Source organism: Trichosurus vulpecula, chromosome 2 (genome assembly GCF_011100635.1).
Source record: "Trichosurus vulpecula isolate mTriVul1 chromosome 2, mTriVul1.pri, whole genome shotgun sequence".
NCBI lineage: Eukaryota > Metazoa > Chordata > Mammalia > Diprotodontia > Phalangeridae > Trichosurus > Trichosurus vulpecula.
Window position 1 is genome coordinate 430,129,144 of NC_050574.1, and position 23,967 is coordinate 430,153,110.

Here is a 23,967-nt window from a genome sequence, read left to right on the forward strand (position 1 = left end):
ATACAAAAAAAATGTGAAATGAATAAAAGGTAATTTTCAGGAGGAAGGCACTAGCAGTGGAGGGTGGGAGAATCAGGAAATGTTTCATGCAGAAAATGACTCAAACTAAGCTTTGAAGGAAACTAGGGATTTTAAGAGGGAAATGTCTGGGAGACAACCAGTCCAAAAGGAGAAGGATGAAGGAGATTGTGTGTCATATGTGAAGGACAGAAAGTAGAATAGTTTGACTGTGTGTGAAAAAAATAAATGTATTAGCAGGCTAGAAAAATAGATTGAAGTGAGGTTATAGAGAACCTTAAAAATAAAACAGACACGTCTATATTTGATCCTAGAGATACCAGGGAACTAAGTCTTCTTCTAGAAAACTAATCTTCTTTACCTGAGGTCAATGAACTTATTTTTTAAAATAATTTGATAACTGTATTTCAACATAATCACCTCCCTCTTTAATACTGTGTACCTTACTTATGCATTTAAAAATATTCTGAGAAGGGGTCTATAGGTTTCACCAGACCGCCAGAAAAGTCTATGACACATAAAAATGGTTAAGAGTCAAAAGTATTTGTTTCTTTTTTTTTAGTAACTTTGTTGATTTAGGACATGGTTGGCCCTCTACTTTAAGAAAATCACCCGCAGCTTTGAAGATGGATTTGCAGTGTGGAGACTTGAGGCAGGGAGAACAACTTGGAGGCCATAGCAATGGTCAAAATAAGAGGTGATGAGGGCCTGAACTAGGGTGGTAAGCCTGAGAGTACAGAGGATAGTATGTCTTTGAAGTAGAATTAATAAGACTTGATGATATATTAGTTATATGAGGTGAGAATAAGTTTGAGGTAGATGAAAATAAGTCTGAGACTGAGAACTCAGGTGACAGAAGGGATGATGTTACCCTTGGCAATGAACCATAAATTTCCTGCTTACTCTGCCCAGTAAAAAGTTTGAACCCACAGAAAAGAGTTTCACTAATAGCTGATGTTCAAGAAGACTTTGAATTTTTTTGATGGCAAATATTCCTCCACAGAGAAACAATCCTCAAATTGTTCCTAATGATGTATTTTTTACCCTCCAGTTAGAAGTAAGAAATTTTCATTTTAGCAGTATACTGTCAAAAGAGGAGATAGCGGAGATTGGCTAAGTATGATTTCAGCATCCAAGGAGGAACTGTCTTTAGACTAAATTAAGTAGGATGAACAGTTGACCTCTACAGAGTAAAAGAAAAAAAATAACATGTTAATGTTAACTACCTTCAAGGTGTTTTTCAGGGAGAACAAGGAAGGAAGGAAGGAAGGAAGGAAGGAAGGAAAGAAGGAAGGAAGGAAAGGAAGAAGGAAAAGCTATTTGAAATGCTTAGGGTTTCATCCTTAGCTTACCCTACAATAATTCTGCTTTTACACAAGGTATGTTCTGTGCATGATGATCCATCCTTTCCTGTGCCCTCCCTTGAAAAATTTAAAAAAAACCTTAAATCTTTCTTGGGATTATTCTCTTTTTGCTATGATTTCCCATTTATTCACTCTTCTTTGCATCTGAAACTCTACCGAGTTTCAACTCCACAGAACAAGATCCCCACACCAACTCCAGCCTCCTTTTGTGTGTTGTCTTCCTTTGAGTGCAGGGACTGCCTTTCTTTTCCTTCCCCAGTGCTCAGCCCAGTGCTTGACACAAAGTAGGTGCTTACTTAATGTTATCTAATTGAATTAAAAATTTAAAGTAGCCATCATTCAGCCATTTAATCATCTTTTGGAAAAGGGTGTTCTATGTGATTTTACTTACTAAAAACTAAAATGAGACATTTTCTTTAACATCAAATAATTATTAACTTTTGTGTTTATGCTAAAACATTAAGATGAAAATCAGTCATTGGAGTTAAGCTTAGCTACAGAGTGCCAGATGGCACTGAAGCACCAATTAATTACTACCCAAGAACAGTGTCACTTGCAGAAAGGAATTACACAGAAATTAATAATGTTTTGCTCTTATTGTGGGCATCAGAACTTCTCAAAATAGTTTTTATGAGTCACTTTATTCCCAAACTTTCAAGTGTGATTATTTTCTAATGATAAGCCCTTTATTATGTCATCAGGTTTGCAGGAATAGTCTTTGTTTAATGATTGTTTATATGCACTTGTCCATGAGAAGGAAATAATAGTATCAAATTCTGATGCCCTAAATTATTGGCTGGAGTAGATTCCAGACCATATTGGTCAATAAACAAAGAACAAAAAACAATTAAGAACTGTTTTACCAAAAATTGCAGATTGGTCAAATTTCACAATTATTGACACCAACATCCCAGATTAGCCTTTGCCTTAGATTAAGTATAGAAGAGAGCAACAGAAGAGAAACAACTTGAGGGATTCAATTCATTCACCAACAATCTATATATTATACATCCATAAATTATTAATTTTTCAGCAATCTTTGATATGTGAAGAGTCCAAAAATGATACATTTTTGCAATAATTTTAAATAAAATAAATAGAAATAATTCCTGAAAACAATTAAGTCAAACAACACAAAAGAAAGATTGCAAATAACTGTTCATACAAAAGTATAGATCATTATTTATCTTTTTTGAAAGAAAGGGAGACTGTATGTTAATTTTAACAATATAGTACCAAAATTGTCATTGAATTAAGTCCTTTCGAAGACTTCTAATGTTTTCTAATGACATTGGCTAGTTGCTGCTTCCCTTCTCAATAGAAAGTGATAGCTATCACTGTGTTAATTATCTAATCAAGGAGCTTAAATTAGTTCAGAAGGCAATATGAGCTAGTTGCTAGTATGCTATGCTATACCATCTTGTCAGTTACTATCACCTTTGTGTAAAACAGCCTCTTTTTAAGATACGGTAGTATTGTACCTAGTCACTAGAAGTCACTCCAATGTAGAAAAAAAAAGCTTGATTACCTCCCTTTCCCCTGACCCCATCCCACCCCATATATCCTCATTCAGCTTTTGCTCTGTTGACTTAGAAGTGCCTCTTTCTTTCTTTTTTTTTTTTGGAGGGGGGAAGGCAGGGCAATTAGGGTTAGGTGACTTGCCCAAGGTCACACAGCTAGTAATTGTGTCAGGTATTTGAGGCTGGATTTGAACTCTGGTCCATCCTGTCTCCACAGCCGGTGCTCTATTCACTGCACCACCTAGCTGCCCCCTAGAAGTGCCTTTTTCAACTCCTACAAGCCAGGTTACAAATGAGTCTAGATTAAGAAATAAAATGAAATATCATTTTGAATATTAAAAGAGAAAATAGCATTTTTATACCTGATTTGTCTCTACCTCATAAAGGTATTAAAGTCTTTCACATCACTTTTCATGTAGTTCATAAATTTCTACTATACTATTATAGTTTATTAGGAATTTCTTTGAAAAAAAGTTCTTCGAAAAAATTTCTTCCTCATCTATAATTATAATAGATCTAAACTTCCACTGTCCTCTAATTTGCATTGGTGTTGTGATTTTGTTTTCTTTTTGTATTATTTATTCATTGGGAATTTATTGTGTGTAGTATAAGACACTGGTCTAACCCTAGTTTCACACCAAATTTCTATTCAGTTTTCTAAGCAGTTTTGGTTGACAAATGAGTTTCCTTCAGAGTAATTTTGTGTTTGGCATTTACGTAACATAATTGCCAAATAGGTTTGCTTCTAAAGCTTGGTTATTTAATCTATTCCACTGATATACTTTGCTTTTTCTTTTTTTTCCTAGGGTGGGCAGGAATGGGTATGTGTCAATCCGCATCCCTGGAGGGAACATCCAAATCCATGAGATCACTGATCCGTGCTGAATATCTACATATCTGGTACCAGATGTTTTAATACTTTGATGGATCTGTGATCTCATTGATGTCTTTGCCATCTGTTCTCTCCATCACTGTAGATTTTAACTGATAGACATCTGTATGATTCCGATTGATTTGTTTTTTCTCATAGAAACTTCTCAATAATTTGGAGGCCTTTGATAATGATTACTTCAATATTTCAATTTAGTAGCTCCATTTCTCTCTTTCCTCTTTTGCTATGGATGCAAAGCAAAACCAATTATAACAGTAAAAAGAAAATTACTCTTAAGAAGCATACATTCAACCAGAGAAGCAATGTGCATGAACATATACATATATACACAATAAATGCATAGAAAATAAATACAACATAGTTATGGAGGAACGACATTAGGAGGTGGGAGATCAGCAAAGGAATGGAAAAGGAATTTCTATCTCCATTTAGAAATAATAATTGCAGCTCCTACTTTTTTAGATTCAAATGAAGCATAAATCATTTTTATTCTAGCTTCCCATTTTAATCTTTATGTGAACCTGTTTTCCCTCCCTTTTAGGTAATATTATCGGCATGGATATTCTTAATCTTCAAATGTCTACTTATAAATTAATACAGGTCATTAAGGTTAATTCATGAACAGAACATATTATATTGTTTTTTTTTCCAGTGCAATATATAAACTAGGCTATTTCACTAATGTTAATCCAGGTATTCACTGTGCACACATATGTACACACATGCACACACACACACACACACACACACACACACACTTCTATTTCCCAACTTCCAACACTAAGTATAGCTCTCATGATTCCTCATTTATGGGAGGTGAGGGGAAATATTTTCCAAACTCTTCTAACTTTCTTCCACTTCTATGAAATTTTCTTCTAGGATCTCCATAGTATTCAGTCTTTTTTGTTGCTTCTTATTTTAGCTGGAGGCTAACAGTGAAATTTTCAGACTGTTTCACCTTGAGCTTAGTCCTAAATCTCTATGATGTCATGATCTGACCATTTGCTTAAGACTGGAGAGGCATGTGTATCAACAATGTTGCTAGCAGCTGTTGTGGGGGTGAAAGGCCAACAACAAGAGTACAGGGGGCTGCTAGCACAGGTTCTTTGATCTGCTTTTCCAAGGAAAGCAATTTTAAGGGGTTAACAATCTCACTTTAATTAAACATACATATATTATTCACTAGTTCAGGGCGAAAAGCCAGCACCCCTGAACTTCAGAGCAAATATAAACAGAGCAAACACACAGTTATCAACAGACATGCCTCTAGCTCTCTGACCAAAGAATTCCATAGTTACCAGAGGGAGAGGCACCTGGATTTTCAAAACCGGGGTGCTCCAGCAACTACCCAGAGTCTCATCTGGCCAAATCACAGGACACTCTTCCAGTGAGTGAGAGCCCCAAAGCAAAATGCTAACCTCTGAATTTATATACCCTGTTCAGGGTCAAAGGGCTCACAAGCATGGGACTCAAAACCATGTGAACTAGGCTTTCTTTTTTCTTAAGCAGGTCATCAAAGACTCCCTATTTAATCAAAGAAACAAAGCCATACTCATCAAAAAGAAAACAGTTAAAAAAGTCCCACCCTAATTACCAAAACAGCATGTGGCCACTAAAAGGAGTTCAAATTTTACTAGGTGGGTGATTGGGAGTCATTAAAGGGTTTTAAGTAAGGGATTAATGTAATTATATTTATGCATAAGGAAGATAAGATTTTGGCAGTGGTGTGAAAAATGGATTAGGTGGGAGAGATAAGAGAGTGGAAATCAAATTAGGAAGCTATTGAAGTAATTATAACTGTATTAATATACTCTAAGGTTTGCAAAGTGCTTCGTTAATGTTCTTGCATTGGTCCTCATGACAATCCTGAGAGGTAAGTGCTATTATAAAAACTACTTAATAGATGAGGAAGCTGAACCTGAGGGAAGAGAAGTGTCTTGCCCCAGGGCCTAGTATAAGTCTGAGGCAGCATTGAACTCTGGTCTTCTTGATGCCAATTTCAGCACTTCATCTACTTTAACATCTAATTTCAGTAATCCATGGGGTTAGTTATGATGGTTGACATCTATGATGGTGGCATGGGAATGGAAACATAGGATAAATAAAACTGACATTTTAATGGTTGAATAAATAGGATTATTCAATTAATTGAACAGGACAACTAAAAGAGAAGGGAAAAAAAGAAAGCATTGAAATTGTCAACATAGCATACTGACAAGTGCCACTGACAGAAGCAGAGAAATAAGGAGGATGTTCTTGAAGCATCATTGGATTTCTTCTGGATGGAAAGTCTTGAATATCAGAAATACAATTCACAATCTTCAAGATAATGGTCAAAAGACAAGAGTGGTTCATACTGTGTTACCTGTGGGAGGAATGTGTTGAGTACGGCTCACCAAAATTTCCACCACTCAACATGTCACTCTGTGTTCAACAATATGAATCAACAATCTCCGTTCAGATTTATCTGAGGACTTACAAAGCAAAATAAAATATGCATCTTGGTTATTGTTTTATTTTCATTCATTTCTAATGCAAGGCATTCTTCATAGGAACTGTGGAGGAAGGAAGGGTAAGGGGCCTGCCATCATAATTAAAATCATAAGGTCCTACAATACCTAGAGTGTAAATGCTTAATGTGGCATTTCCATTTTGAACTGCAGTAAAAATGTTCATGCCAACAGCCAAATTATCAGTAATATTTTTCAATCACATTTTGTCTTCTTAGACATTCCATATTGCTCCCCTTCATACACCCCGCATTCCAGACAAATAGAACTACTTGCTGCCCTCTATAAATAATATTCCATCTTCCTTCTGCCTCTGTGACTTTGTAGAGACTGTCCTTAATGCCAGTAATGCTCTCCTTCACTTCTGCCTCTTAGAATCCCTTGCTCCTTTCAAAAATCAGTTTCATTGCTTCCTACAAGTATAAGACCCTGTACTAGGCAATGGAGGAACAAGGAAATAAAGGAAAATCTCTGCTCTTGAGGGCCTAATGTTCCACTACGGGAAGAAATCTAAAGATGATAAGGTCAGGAGGGAGACAAGGTGATTAAGCACAGAGATGAAGAAAAGCTCCTCATAAGAGGAGAAGGAGTTAAGCCTTGAAGGAAGATAGAATTTTTAAGGGGCACATGTAATATCAATTCATGTCTATGAGGCATATTTATAAAACATGACCCTCATTTATAGTAATTCTGCACTTAGCAAAGTAATGATATGATATAGGCATATAGTCCTAGGTGCAGAGCAAAACTCTAACAATGGGTTGGAGGTTGAGATCTCATCCCTGTTCTAGGAAAGGTGACAAGGTCTCTTGGTCTTTCCTATGTGACTCCCATTGAGCCCTCGTGTCACAAACAAACGGACAACTAGTAACATAAGGTCATGGTCAGTCATAGGTGTTTCTAAGAAATAATATAAAATGGGGAAAATGTACTTTTAGTAGGACTTTTAAAACATGATTCAACATAAGTAAAGCAAAGGTGTCTGTCTGTTTCTACTGTCTTGTTTTTCCCAGTATTCCTGTTGCTGCAGCCAGTGCATATCACAAGAAAAAAAATACAGGCACACACCTCGCATTTTCTCCATTTAGAATTTATCTCTAACAAACTTAAAGAAAGGGATTGCACATGTGGAAGTCACACTGCTACAAGCAGATAACAGCCACCTCTCTTTTCGTTTTCTTCTTCACCTCCACAGCTCTGCGAATTCCTGCAGTGGCCCCTATGTGAAAATCCCCTCTCTCCTCTCCAGGGTCTGTTCTTGAGTTAGTTTTCTCTCTTCTCAAATGAGGAAGAACTACAAACCTTAAGGGTTTGGCAGCCCGCCAACCCACTATAGGTTACTACACATATATGAGGAGGGATTATATTCCAACAGTGAGGGACAGCCTGTAAAAAACAATAAAGGCAGGAGATAGAATGACAAATTATGGAAATAAATATGGAGTGTGTGAAAGAGAGTTGTGCAACAAGCCTAGATAAGTTAGTAGCTAGGATCCAATTTTGAAGGATTTTTGCTAAATTATAGTTTGTATTTTATCCTAGAGCAAACAAAGTGCAAAGGTTCTTAAGAGAGATGATCAGGCTGATTATTTAGGAAAATTATTTTGACAGTTGTGCATGGATAAATTGGAAAGAAAAGAAGGTAGAATCAAATAATCCAATTAGGAGGTCTTTGCAACAGTCCAAATAAGAAATAACAAGGGCCTGAATTATGGTGGAAGTGATTTAAGAGCAGTGAATAGACATAAATGTAGAGTTAGAATTAAAAAGACAAGGTAACTAATTGGATTTGTTGCTTCCATCAAGTAGAAAGGAAGTCCTTTGAGGGAAGGCATTGCTTTGTTTTAGTCTTCCTATCACCAGTATACACAGCAGATGCTTGTTACACAGCAAATGCTCAATAAATACTTGTTAAATGGAATGATATTAAATTGATCTGAGGCAATGATGCTCTACTCACCATCACGGATAATGTCTTCTTCTATTTTTAAACCTACCACCATGACACAGAGACAGGCTTTCAAGTAGGTATTCCTCATTGCAAGGGAGTCAGTAAATACAGCACTCATTACTACAGTAGCATGATTTCTATTCCTTTTGCATTCTTGTTAGTGTTTTGGCTTGCTGAAGTGATTGTAGAGTAGGGTTTGACTCTAGTAAAGATTTGCTAAAACTAAAGAATTGTCATGTTGAAAGCCTAGATAAGGGGTAGGGAACCTGTGGCACCCAGGCTACATATGGCCACTCTAGTTCCCCAAGTGCTGCCCTTTGACTGAATCCAAACTTCATGGAATAATTCCTATCTTGACTATTTTACTATTCAGACAAAGGGCTGCACTTGAGGACCTAGAGGCCCACATATGACCTCAAGGCCTCAGGTTTTCCACCCCTGGCCTAGATCTTTCTAATGACAACCAACATAGTAGAATAGATAGGTCCATTTTCAGAAATATAGCTGCCACCATCAAAGCTTTCTTTTGAAGAAAGCTTTTCTTATGTTACTCACTGGCCAACACCTGAGAAGAATAGGCATCATTTATTTGTTTTTTCTTTTAAATTTATAAACTAACACAAACCTTTCTATAACATAGTAGAATAAAGAAATGACTGCCCATGAAACTGCAAATCTATTATGTACAACTTGCTACATATATATCCTCTTACATATATAATAAAGTTATCATGTAACATTCTTTTTTTTTTTCCTGCCTCCCCTGATCCCCACCTGAGAGATGGCTACCTACCCAAAATAATTATAAAGGACTTATGAAGGAAAATGCTATCTGCATCCAGAGAAAGAACTGATAAGCAGAAATATATATAGAATAACTTTGTATGTATGTATGTGCACATATATATATATGTACACATATATATATATGTGTACATATGTATGTATTTGCTTTTCAGTATCAAGATTTTTCAGCATCAATACTGGCAAACATTAATAATTTGCCTACAATTTATAAAGTATTATGCTAGGTCCTGGATATAAGAAAGTTACATATGCTAAATTAGATAATATTTCTGTACTCATGGAGTTCATTATCTATTATATGAGATATGACACATGTGCAATCAAATGTAAAAAGATTTGACGCATGATGAGTGCATAGGGCAGATGTAGTCAAGTATGAAGGAATGTCCAAGATGGGGAGAAAGAGGCAGCCTGGAATAATTGACAGAGTTCTGGCTTTAGTTTCGAGAAGACTTAGATTCAAGTCTTGGCTCTTATATTGGATAAATACAAGTAACTTAGCCTCTCAGTGAGTATCTTAAACTATTCTATCAGGCTCTTGGTTATAGAAAAGTTATGGATTTCCATTGCTAGAGGTGTTTTCCTTGCTGGAAGTTCCCTAAACCAATGAAATCCAAGTTCCAGCAAAAATAAACAAATTAATAAATTAATAAACAAATGGAGGTAAGATGGGAATATTATCACTGATGTGAGGAGGGATCAGTATGTAAGCTAGCATTTATTAAGCACCTACTATGTACCAGGCACTTTGTTAAAGAAATAAGTATAGAAATAAAATCAAATTAAAAAAAAAAGTCCTTAATCTCAAGGAGACACAGAGTAATAGGAGAAGAAAAAAAAAAGACTTCATGGAGAAGAAACTCTTTAAGCCTTTTATGTCTTATTTCACCAGTGGCCAAGCTAGAAAAAAGATGAGAGAGAAAAAGAATTTGTTTTTCTTACCTTATTGCAGATTGTGCATGATGAAGAAATGAAGAGTGACAATATTAGAAGATCTTATTTATTATCTTCTCTTATTGTTAGTTTGTTTTCCCTAACACCAAGTCACTATGGGCTTTGCAACACCTGATTTCTTAGAGATGTACTTATTTTTTTACCCCCGGTCCCTGCTAATCTGAATAGATTTCATATTGATAAGTATCTTCAGTCAGAGCAAATCTTACATATATTGCAGTAAGGATATGTCACATTAAATTTTGTCATGAATAAATGAATATAATCACTGTAATCTGATCCATAGATAGCTATTACAAATATAAATTTTGTTTCTAGCAGCTAAGGAAACTCATCTTTTATCACATAAAAGTTTTATTTTTCTCTTTTTTGAATATTTAATTTTTCCCCAATTACACATGAAAATAATTTTAATGTTTTTTAGCTCAAAATTCTCTCCTTCCCTCCCTCCCACACCAGCCTCCTCCCTGAGAGAGTAAGCAGTTTGATAGAAGTTATACATGTACAATCATGCAAAACATATTTCTACATTAGTCATGTTGTGAAAAAAACATGAAAAAATAAAGAAAGTGAAAAATAGTATGTTTTGATCCACATTCAGACGCTAACAGTTCTTTCTCTGGAGGTGGATTGCATTTTTCATTATGAGTCCTTTGGAATTGTCTTAGATCACTGCTTTCCTGAGAATAGCAGAAGTCTTACTTTTCTGTGATTTGACCCATGCAATCCTTCTTGTGTTTGCTTGATTTTATCCCATGCATCTTTTAATAGTTCTGTCAAAAACAGTATGCACTCAAATTAAGATTTCCTTGCTGTTTCCTGAACAGATATTGAAATGGCATAAATGCTAACATACAGGGGATAAAATTTATGGCATTATTTTGGTATTATTATGCTAAGTATAATGTCTGTTACAATGGCTAGTGTAACACTGCTTTTAGAAGGAAAATAAATAATACATTGAATAATTGTAAAGAACAAGTCATTCATTTTCTAAGACAGAAGATGTTGGGTATACAATTTGTCTTTGGTTTTGCTTCTAGTTTTTAGGAAAAATCATTTGTTTTCCTTGCCACAATATATAGCTTAGACACAATGTTTTTCTTTGGGACTATAGGGATAAATATTAATTTTTATGCTTTGGGATAAGTCTTCAGTTAAACTATTTTAATATTTACAGCACCTGAGGAAAAACACTGTGTGTCTAAGTACCAAACAAAAACAGTTGAAAGTATCGCTTTGCTGGTCCCTTAGCTGGTTGTGAATCTGCACTGTAAATCTAATTTAAAACTGTTGAAAACAGCAAAATGTAATTAGATTTTCATCAGAGCTGCAAACCCTAAAGACTACTACATTATCATATTATGGAAACCCTTTGTGAATATGTTAATATTTGTTTCTAGACAATTTCTTGACACACCAGCCACCTAAACAAAACGACAGCTGCCAGAGGCAAAAAAAAAAAAAAAGGTTCTGTGATCTTCACCATAAGACTGTTAAAGTTGCATGACTAACTTGAATGCTCACAGTTCTCTCAAAAACTTTCAAGTTTTGATTAAGGAAAAAACAAAACAATACATAAAACATTAGGAAAAGACTTGAATTGTAATCTTGAAGCATCTTTCTTTTTTTTCCTACTTGTTTTATGCAAGCTGCAAATTAGTTCTAGTTTTTCATAATCCTATTTCTGGTAAGATAGTTTGGTAAATGTATGTTCATTGTGTAGCAGGTTTTTCTCTTGCCTTCAAAGGGAAGTGCAACAAAGATGACTGTAAAAGGGATAGGTTTGGCTATGGAATCAATTTAATTAACTTTCTTGTGGGCAGCTACATGGTGCATTGGATAGAGTGCCTGGCCTGGAGTTAAGAAGACTCATCTCTCTGAGTTCAAATATGGCCTCAGACACTTATCATCTGAGGGGCCCTGGGTGAGTAACTTAAACCTGTTTACCCCAGTTTCCTCATCTGTCAAACGAACTAGAGAAGGAAAAGGCAAACCACTCTAGCATCTTAGCCAAGAAAACGCAAAATGGAGTCACCAAGAGAAATGTGTGACTGAAAAACAAAGGGGAAAAAAGTCCCTACCCCTAAAGAATTTATATTCTGCTTGATAATTTGGATATGTAAGAAATCTTAGAGGTCAATTGGCTGTACAACATTATTTTACAAATGAGAAACTCAGTCTCAAAAAATTTAAGGACCAACCAAGGTCACAGAAGCAGAAAGTAAGAGAGTTAGAATGGGAACCCATATTTTCTGACTCTCATCACTGCACCATACTGCTTCTCCTTATCCTGCCTAAGCTCTCTGTATGGCCTACCCTTTATATTCTAGTGGTACATACCAATTCATAATTTTTTGTTTGGTCATTTTTTAGTCAAGTCTGACTCTCTGTGGTCTCATTTGGGGTTTTCTTGGCAAAAGTACTGGCAGAGTTTGCAATTTCCTTCTCCAGCTCATTTTACAGATGAGGAAACTGAGACAAACAGGGTTAAGTGACTTGTCTTGAGTCCAGGTCTGGCACTCTTTCCATTGTACCACTTAGCTACCCTAATCCATAATCAGGAAAGCATATGTATTATGAAGGCAGAATTTATGATTTCAAAGAGAATCATATATATGTCTGAACGGTTCAGAACCGCAGGATATAAGGAATTCTCTAAGTAGAAGGCAGAAGAATTAAAGCATTTATTCAAGCTCCAAAGTAACAGACCCACGAACCAGTGTCCCCATTTTGATATTTCGATCAAAAGCTTCCAGGCCCAATAAGTCCGCCTCACAAGAGTAACCAGGAGGCCACAGAAAAGCATGGTGGTATTAAACCAAATCACATACATGCTTCTCCTCTCTGGTAAGATTACCTACTGGCCTCAAGTCCTTGCTCAGCACTCCTTGGTCCACACTCGGGCTTGGCTCTGCTACCGGCAGCTCCTGCTTTGGCTTTATCTTCAGCTTCAGCTGTAGTTGTCTCTGGCTCCAACAGAAATCAATCTTCAAGCTGTCTTCTCTCCTCTTATAGAGTTTTTGATGTCATCAAGCATCGTCTGAATGACCAGAGCTTAGGCTCGGGTGATTGGTTCTTGAGTTGGCCCCTCCCCTTAGGACCCTGGGAGGTTCACATCCACATAGATTAGGTTAACACCTGATAGGGCATGGCTCTGGAGTTAACACCTCCCTTACCCAGCTCCACCTTGGGCCCCACCCCAGTCACCAATCCCCACCCACATAGGTTTCACACCTAATAGGGCTTTGGGCCTGGGGCTTAGCACCTAGTAAGGCTTAATGAAATACACTGAGTTACTCAAAGAAAACAAAGGCCATTTTGCTTACCAACACAGCATATACTCAAAATACTTAGTGTTTATGCTTAACTAGGGAAGTCTTCATTGTGATATTGGCATTAAAATCAAGAGAGGGAAGTGGAGAGAATTTTTTTCTGTTCCAATAATGTAAGGCCAATTAGTAAGTGAAAGATCTTTCCTGCCTCAGGTGGGGCCAACAAAGGGAGGCCTAATTAGAGGCAGGCCCACCCCTTTGTGATGCCAATCAGGGATTAAAGACCCTTCCCACACACTCAATAGACCTCAGGTGGGGCCAATTAAGGGAAGCTTAGAGTTTTGTTTATAGGCAGGCCTAATCCCTTTACTTATTAGTCACTAAGCCTCAGGCCCACACCCTTTTGCCAATAGGCCAGGAAGCCCCCCCCCCCCCAAAAAAAAGAGTTCATACGCCCAGAAGGTAGCCATTAAGAACTGAGAATTGAGAAGTCAGAATTCAGAATTCAGCCCAAGGGGAATGAGATGACAATGCTGCAGAAAGAGTGAGGCATGGAGAGTGGAAACCAGGAAGCTGCAGAGACCAGAGAACTGAGGTGGCAAGTGAATGCAGGCAAGCAGACAGTCAGGATTTGTAAGTGTTTGTTCATGGGAAGGCCCTAGCAGGGGAAAAGGTTACAGGATGACTTGGTTCCTTGCTATAATACTCTGTTATAACTTCCTTGTTGCTACATTGAGGTGGGTTTACTGTTACTAGAATATAATTACTGCTATATCATAATGGAGGTATTGGTTCTTGGATCTGGTCCTCTGGAGTCTATATAAATGTTATACTTCCTCTACCTTCTACCTAGATAGTTTCCCATACTTTGTGATTCCAAACCATACAGGCATATTCATGGTCATCCTCAAGGTCATAAATCTTGCCTTACTGATACAAATAATCAATAATAATAAATTATTTTGAGGTTCAGGAGTTTGCCTAAATTTAAGAGTGGTTATAATGTTATAGACTATTACAGAGTAAAGTACTAAGACATCTATGCATGCCTGCCCCCGTAACGGGGAGCAGAGTCCTTACTTCACATTTCATCACACCTTTCCTGAAACATTCTCTCAGCCTCTTCCATGTGGGCCAAAATTCTGCAGAACACAGTGCACAACTGAAAATACATTATAAACATTGTTTGATGATAATAATGAAAAAAAAGAATGAAATCAATGAGGAAAAAATGAGATACTTAAACTCACACTATGAGGAAACTGAAGAAAAAAATTGGATGAACGATAAATTAGTTGAGGCTATCCCTCACTACTCCCCACCTCCAACAAAACAAAGCTACATTGGCCCCCATTCCAACCTAAACTTATAGTGTACTCATTTTTGTTCATTTGTTTACAGAGAGTTCTAACTGTATTACTTTACTTGATCTTCCCAACAACTATGAAAATATAATGTATGCATATAGTTAATAAAGAGTATCTCAAAAATCTTAGTACAGCTTTAAAAGGTTAAAACTACACTAAGACTTTTTGAGATGATCACTATAGCAATAGCAGATACAGGAATAGCTGTGGTTGTAATTATAGCTACATGTTTAGGTATAATCCATATAACATACAGAATATACATTTTATATTATCTACACCTAAAGTCCACGTGTTACACATGCAATTGACCTCTGCTAGTCATCAGGTATTAGTACTCATTGTTATGATAATCTCTTTCTCCTGCAATGGGGAAAGAGGAACTGCCAAAAAACTCATTATACTTTGCTCTATGACAGCATGAGAACTTTGAAAAAAGAGACAACTATTTTCTTAAGGGCAAAAATGCTTGATTAATGTGCATTACAGCATATGAAACTCATTTAAAAAGACAGGCTTTGAAGCTACATACAAATTGACCACAAATCTTTTACTAGAGAAGTAATATTTTCTGTGGTAAAATATCCTGGAACCATCAATAAAAGGAAAATGAATAGCAAAAGACAATGAACATTGTCATCCAATTTATTTTCTTGGCTATGCTGGTATAATTCCCTTTGATAATAACAGAAAGCATACAAGTGCATCTGAAAGTATATTATAATCATTGTTTGATGATTATGATGAAAAAGAATGAATTAAATCATTGAGGAAAAATGAAAAACTTAACATCAAACTATGAGGAAATCAAAGAAAAATTACATGAAAGATAGATTAGTTTAGGCTATTCCTCTCGACAAAAATACAACTGAGAATATCCCCCCTGCCCCTAAATAACTCCTTGACATAGTTTAGTAGTTCTTTTTTATAAATAATTTCAACATTTTCAATATGTCCAGGTTCCTTCTACCACTATCTCTTCCATCACCCCATCTTATTTGATGAGACGGACCTTCTTTTTGCCAAGTCCAGCCCCACTACATGCACAAGTGATTCCAATCTAACAAATCTCCTCTTATCCTCTTACTTATCCAGCCCTAACTTTTCTGCTCACCTCCAGTCTCATATCTCCAACTGCCTATTAAACACCTTGACTTGGATGTTATATCGACATCTTAAACTCAAGATCTCCAAAATTGAACACATCACATCCTCCAAAACTTTCCTATTGCTATGGAACCTAGAACTATCCTCACAAGCCCTCAGACTTGAAATGTAGGTGTTACCCTCAACCCTTCATTCTCTTTCACCTCCCATAGCCGAGCAGTTTCCAGGATGTGTTGTTTTTACCCTTGTAACATCTCCCCTATATATATTTTCCTCTCCTCTGACACTGCCAACACCCTGGTATAGGCTCTCATCACCTCATGCATAGACAACTGCAAGAGCCTTCTGATTGGTCTCCCTGCCTCAAAATCTCTCTCCACTCCAGCCCATCCTCCACTCAGCTGTCAAATTGTGTCTTTCTAAAGTGAAGGTCTTACTACATCCACCACCATCACTCATACCCCTATTCAATAACACCAGTGGCTCCCTATTACTTTGAGAATCAAATGTCAAGTCCTTACTTTAGCATTCAAGTCCCTTCATAAGCTGGTCCCTTCCTACCTACTGAGTCTTCTTTAACTCCACCTTCCATTACTTATTCTGTAGTCAAGTAAAACTGGCCTCTCTGCTGTGCCTTAAACTAGATGCTTCATATCCTAACTTAAAGCATTTTCACTGATTTTTCCCCCAGGTCTGGAACATTCTTCCTTCTCATCTATGCTTCCTGAGTTCCTGAATTCCTTTAATTTTCACCTTGTGGAAGAAGAACCTTCCTAGTCCCAATAATGCTAGTCCCAGGTTTGAGGAGAATTAAAGTCTGTCCTAGACCCAGATCCAAGGGGATGTAATTAGCCAATGGAACTCATTGTGACACACACCTATCCCACATCATGGTCTTATATCATGAACTTGAACTTTGAACATGATGTTTCAGAGTAGCAGTATTTTCCTCACATCTTGGAAGACCAGGGCAAAATTTGGTTGTCTGGAGAAGTTCACCAGTATTGTACACCAGTTTCACAGTGTCATGTTTGCACAAGTTATGGATAATCAATGATGCTCTCATACTTTACCAGTCAAAAATGGAGCAAAGCAGGAATGGGTGCTTGTTCCCATGATTTTTAGCATGATGTTTTCAGTGATGTTGGCAGATGCCTTCCATGAGGATAAAAATGGCATCAAGGTCAGCTAACACACTGAAGGTAAATTATTTTACTTAAGAAGACTACAAGCGAAGACTAAAGTGGAGGCAGAGCTGCTATACAACTTTTCATTTGCAATCGATTATGCACTTGATGCAGCCTCGGAGGCGGAGATGTAACAGAGATGTGCTAATTTTGGCCTGAAAACTAACACCGAGAAAACAGAGGTTCTCCACCAGCCAGCACTACATCATCCGTATGTGGATACTGGTTAGGGCAATTGGAGAAATTTTGAATGCTGTGAATAAGTTCACTCACTTTGGCAGTATACTTTCCAGGGATATACACGTAGATGATTGATAAGATGGACACATGAATATCAAGAGTGAGCTCAGTATTTTGGAGGTTCCAAAAGAAAGCATGGGAAAGAAGAGGTATTAGTCTGCCTAACAAATTGAAGGTCTATCGAGTCATTGTGCTGGCCTCATTGTATGCCTATGAAACCTAGACGGTATACCAGCACCATGCCAGAAAACTGAATTGCTTCCATTTGAATTATCTTCTGAAGATCACTTGGTAAGATAAAGTACCAGACATTGATATTGTCCTTTGTCTAGCTGCACTGCCAAGCATTCAAACTCTACTGCAGGAAACGCAACTCTAATGGGCTGCCATGGTCTTCAAATGCCAAAGTATTTTTGCCTAAAATACTTGTTTATGGAGAAGTCACACAAGGCAAGTGCTCACATAGAGGTCAGAAGAAGAAATATAAGGACATTCTCAGGGTCTCTCTAAAGAATTTTGGAATCAGTTGTGAGAATTGGAGACACTGGCACAGGACCACCCAACATGGCGTGCCCTCATCAAAGAAGGCACTATGCTCTATGAGCAAAGCAAAATTGCAGTGGCTCAAAAGAAATGTGATATGGGCAAATTTAGAGACATCTCCTCTCCAAAATGTCTTGTAGACTATTCAAGGATAAAAGACAACAGCCATTTTCCTCACATAAAATAAGTCCAAATGACATTCAGAGGATCACATACTACATTTTCATCATTTTTTTTCCTGTGACCAAAGGTGGTATGACATTACCCCCTCCCTGCAAAAAATAGTACGCCTAATCTAAAATAGATCAATATTTAGGGCTAGAGACACTGTTTGTTGCAGAGACTTAGATAAAGGAAAGTTTGGGATGGAGGGAATATTGAGTGGAGAAAACTTATCAGTGTACAACTATTTGTGTAGGTGGAATTGACAACATTTATGGTTTTCATATGATGTGACAATAAAGAATGAGGCTAGGGAATTTGCTTCAGGAATGGCATGGCTTACAAATGTGAAGAAAAAGAAATCTGGAAACAGAAAAGGAATGCCTAAAATGAAGTGAGCTACAAAAAACCCCTTTGTGGAAAAATCAGTTAATCAAAATCTAGCTGTCTGTTGTCTTTCAGTATTTAAGTATAACATTAACATGATGTATTTCTCAATTTAGACAATATAACTTCTAAAAAAGACTATTTTCAAAACATTACCAATCTGATTATTCTAATAAACTGCTAATATGAACTTTATATATTACATTTTAAATTTTAAAACTCTAATATTTCTAGCAAATTTTTCCTCTTATATAGTGCACATATTCTATCTTAATTTAATGAAAATTCTTTTTCTGATTCCATAGTAGATGGAGTACTGGACTTGGAGTCAGAAAGATGGAAGTTCAATTCATTCTTCCCACCTTACAATCTTGACAACTTGCCATTCCTCATACATGCCATTTCATCTCCTAATGTCATGCCTTTGCAGAGGGTATCCCTGTGCTTGTCATGCATTTTCTTCTCTGTAAGGTCAACACAAGTTCCCAATACCTATGCCCTCCAGTTGCTAGTTCACACACACACACACACACACACACACACACACACCCCTTGTCATTTTTCCCAATTTTTTTTCTAAAGTAAAAGTCAGACCATGTTACTCCCCTTTTAAAGACTCTTTAGTGGTTCCTGTTGCCTCTAGTATAAAATACAAATTCATTCACTTGTCATTTAAAGCCCTTTGTGATCTGGCTCGAACCTACTTTTCTTGGCTTGATGCAAGTGGTATAAATCATAGTTCATACCACTCTACATTCCATCTCGTGGCCCCATTCCTTTACAAAGACTCTCTTTCATACTCCTAGAATGCAATTGCTGCTCAATGCCCCATCTTAGAATCCCTAGCTTCCTTCAAGACTTACCTCCTATGCTACCTTTTACAAGAAGGCTTAGCCCACATTCTTACTTGTTGGAATTCTCTAGATCCTCATATTGTCATGTTTAGACTTAGTTCTTTACATGTTGTATCTACCCTTGCCCCCCATTTAATATAAACTTCATGAGGGCAAGGTCTGGTTTTGTTTTTGATTTTTAATTTTCTCTTTATATCCTTTATTGACTAGCACAATGCCTTGCATATGATTATAGACACTTAATAAATAATTGTTTAATTGAATAGATCAGATTTATATGCTGGCATCAGGCATGGTTTTTTCACGTGTGTCTCTAACATCAATTCATAATCCTGTCACCTCTGAGTTCTAGGCAATTTCACAGCAAAGTCAGAATGTAATGATGAGCACTAAGACTTCTCTGCTAGATAGACCCAGTCAGAGACTACAACGTCGCTTTGCAATAGTGGAACCATCAACCATTGAACACCTTTCTCAAAGCCTTTCTCAAATAATATATAACATTAAGTTGAAATGAAACCCTGCAAGTTGCAAATAGTGACAGAATTTGGCTGCTAAATATAAGTTTTCTTTAAGGGAGTGTGTCAGGTTGAAAATGAATCAGGGAAAGAAAAGCTGAGTAGTTTTGAAAATAATGTGTAGTGTTTATTACATAGGTTTTCTTGAAATGAAAATTTATTGTTTTCTATTAGATCCTCTCTTATGTTCTGCTATGTATATATACATATTTTTTTCTTTTCTCATTTCGTATTTAAGTTTAAAATGAATATAAATTTACAAAAAAGAAAAAGACGATAAACCAGGAATAGAAGAGAAATTCTGTGATAGTGTTGGATAACAAGACAAGATCCATGTGAAGGGAAAGCTAACTCAGCAGTTACCCTGGGGACTACAAAATTCAGCTCTAGTCCATCCTCATTGGCTTTATGCTTATTACAGAATTCCCCTCAAAGGGTTTCTTCTGTTGAAAATCATAGATTGTTTTTCCCTTTTGGATATTGTAAAATTCTTCAGGGTAAAAGAGCTTCTTTAGTTGGCAATAAGGAGGCAATTGAGTTCCCCAGAAAACTGCTGAATCCTTCAGAGAAAGTCAATACTTTAAATGGGATAGGTTAAATGTATTCTTTAATATCCTTTTTTTTTATAGATCTCAGCTTTAAATATTGAGAATTCTTTCCTTGATTATCTATTCTCCAAATTTAAGTGATCAATTTATCACTTCACCCAAGTTCCAATCTTTTTTTTTACTTGAATGAACAGGAATTTGAATAGTGGCAGAATTCTGGTTTTATGTCACAGTGGATCTAGTGTCAGTCATCTTAGGGGGCTTCTCAAGATTTAATTGAGTACCAGGTGTAGGCTTGGATTTTTCTCCACTGACACTCATTCCAGCTGGTTGCTGTACATGCTTCAGACACAGTTAAAATCATCTCTCCTGAATCAAAATTGCCAGAGGGTTCACTCCCCCACTGAGGTTCTACAGTTAACTGCAGGTGCAGAGTCTTGGCACAATATATCTAGGTCAGTAAAAATTCAAAAGCAAAGATAATTTTACAATTTCTTCTCATAGTTATTTTTAGACAATCTTATTTTTCTTGTAATTCATGTCTCAAATATCAAATAGGGAATCCTCATAAATAGTTGTTATAAGTATTCTTAGGTATACTGGTGGATTGAACCTTTGGTGTGGCAATGTAAACTGGCTACTGATACTGATTTCCTCAGTAACTTGCTGCATAATTGAGGGCAAATTAGTTACTGTCTTTTTCCTAAATTTTATTATATATAAAATGTAGCTGACTCTCCTTGACCTTTGCCTAAATCATCAGAATTATTGAAAGTAAAATATAATAGGTGTATTAATACCTACTTTATCACAGTCAAGCTCTGAAAATAAGGGAGGACTCAATTCTTAAGACAACCTCTTAGCATTAATGATATAAAGTATTTATGATCTGATATGAGAAATACTTAAAAGCCATACACTTCTACCTTCTAATTCTTCTCCCGTGTGGCAGAAGGGGATGGAGAAAGGCATCTGTGGCCTCATGGAGAAAGAGCTGGCCTTGCAGTTTTCAAGTTCTACCTTTAAATATATTTGCTTGGTGACCCTATCAAAGTTACTTAACTAGTGCCAGGAAACCTTAGAAGACAGAGGCAATTAGCCTAGAGTCTATGATTTTTTTTGATATCTTGATAACTATTTTGTATATTTTTCCTGTATAATCACATACATGTTATTGTATGCAGTATAAATATTCTGAGAAGAGGCCCAAAGTCTTCACCAAACCGTACTGGAGATCCATGACACAATAAGGGTTAGCTAAAAATCCTTGCTCTGAGATTCTGTGTTGCAGAGAAGATGCCTTGGATGAGGGAGTTTCCTCATCTGAGAATTTCCTCCATCAATTAAATCATCTTAGGTCTAGGCCCTATGCCCCACAAGGGTATGGACAAGCAAGGGCGGCCAGAGTCACACAAACTCTCACCACTTTATCTGACAGTGGGAACTTGAGAATCAGTACAATGAGCTTCGTGCCAAACACAGGAAAGTGATACACAATAGACACTAAAAGTCTCTTACTGTTCAGCGCATGGTGCTGTTGGGATCAAGTTAGCAAGTGGATCTTACGAAATTTTCACAGCTTATTCAATTATACTATTTGCTTTATACCTTCTACAAAACAGTTTTTCTCACATATTCACAGGATCTCTTTATGGACAGTATTGCCTGTGTAATATATATATTTTTGGCTCTTGGATCCTAGAACACCCATCTGTTGGACAGCCTTCCTGATTCTACTCCAAAGATGACATAAAAGTGTTCATAAACTCACTAATAAATAGATAGATAGATACATCTGAACTAGGTGTGAGACAAACTGAAAGTCAGGATTAGGTAAAAAGCAGAATAACCAAAAGCTTATCATGTGTACAATGAAAAATAGTAAATATGTCACAAGAGAGATAAAAGAGAAAAGGAAATAAACTTGAATTTAAACAATTGCTTCTTGCTAAGAAGTTAAGAACAAACAAGTGCTTTCTTTGTAAAAACAAGAACTGATCATCATGTTATCTTCTATCTGGTGATATTTTCCACCTAAATATTCCTTTTTCACTTGATAATATCCTACACCATGAGTTTCCTCATTAGTTGGCAATATTTTGGTTTGAGTTTTAGCCTAGCTGACATGGGCTAAATTCCAAAATGCCAGCCCCAAGAACCCCCCACAATCAGAAAATCACACAATATTAAAAACTTTTGTTTGAGTCTTCTGAAATATTTAATATCTTGATTTTTATATAAATTGATTTTCCATAATTTCAAGGCAAAATACCAAGTCTCAAAGGGTACAGTTACGTCAGTTCTTGTGGCTATCACATTTTTACGGTCTAAAAACACTAAATACAGCCATCGTGCCTCTTTAAAATTGGAAAGTGTTAAAATAACCAGAATTTTTTATTGGCCCAAGTCCTCTAATCACCTGATTAAAAGGCATCATGTCTTCAGGTTGTGGTGTCTCATTTCCAAACCCCCTTTCCATGGAGCCATTCAATATTTAATCAAATCCTTCAGCTGTCAATCCTGTTTAATTTTGTGTTTTTACTGCCTCATGAAGAAAATGATAGGAGACCTGATCCAAATCTTGTGATGTTAATAAACTGACAAGTGACAAACTGAAATTTAAGATTAGCTAGAAAGTGAAATTATTAAAAGTTGATAAAATGTAATCGACTAGGAAAATAACTTATAAGTTCATAGATTTAGAGCTGAAAAAAAGATCTTAAAAGACATATAACCTAATTATTTTGCAGATGAGGAAACTGAGACCCAGAAAGGGTTAGGTATTTTACCTATATTTACACAGGTGGTAAAATTTACAATACAAGCCAAGTCTTGTCAATGTGGATTTCCTCAATCATCTAGCCTGCCAGAGTTTGGATGTTTTATTCCTAAAGGGAAAATAAAGTTAGAGAAGCTGCAATGGATTTACATAACATGATCACGCTGAACTGGTCTAGGTCAACACCATGTTTTCAACACAGGGAACCAGAGTACCACTTATGAGTTATTTTTGTAGTTGAGAGTCTTCTTCAATTTTGCTTTGGATTAGATGGCCACTGAGGTCTCTACCAACTGTGAAATTCTGTTATTTTAGGAGTAGAGAAGAAGGCTTTGAAAGGAAAGGAAGTGGCAAGATAGATATTTTCACAGACTTGAAGCACTGTAATTTGGAAGATAGAATAGACTTGTTCCAGTTGGTCCCAGATAGCAGAACTAATAATGGGTGCAGAGTAACACATTTTGATTTAATATAAACATGAGCTTCTTAATAAATAAAGCTACTTTAAAGTGGAATGGACTGTCTTGTGAGTCAGTAAGTGCTAAAAAGTCTTCAAGTAAAATCCAGTTGGCCACTTGTCATGGATATTGGAAATGTTTAGGCACAGATTAGGTTAGATGGCCTCTGAGATCCTTTCCAACTTTGAAATCTTATTCAACAATATGTTAATAATTAAGCAAAAGAAAAGCATGATAAATGTGTGTATATGTTAACTCATAAAATGAATTCATTTCTTGATAACATTATAAAAAATAAAATTTACTGAAATTCATGAAATATAATTATAGCTATTAAAATATACTATTTGTGGATGTGTTCATTTAATTAGGGGAGAATTCTTAACAAAATAAAGGACAGAATGATCAGATACACAAAATAAATATTATTTATATGAAATTAGAAAACATTTGTATGAGGAAAATTAATACAACTATAAGAAGAAGGGAAATCAGACAGTTTGATATTCAAGATATATAGGGAACT

At 36.3% G+C, this 23,967-nt stretch overlaps 1 protein-coding gene across 1 annotated transcript in view; it reads right to left on the minus strand.

Annotated features, from left to right (window-relative positions):
* Positions 1-23,967, minus strand: part of CFAP47 (cilia and flagella associated protein 47) — a 965,255-nt gene that overhangs the window by 93,316 nt on the left and 847,972 nt on the right. The gene's annotated exons all lie outside the window — the stretch shown is intronic.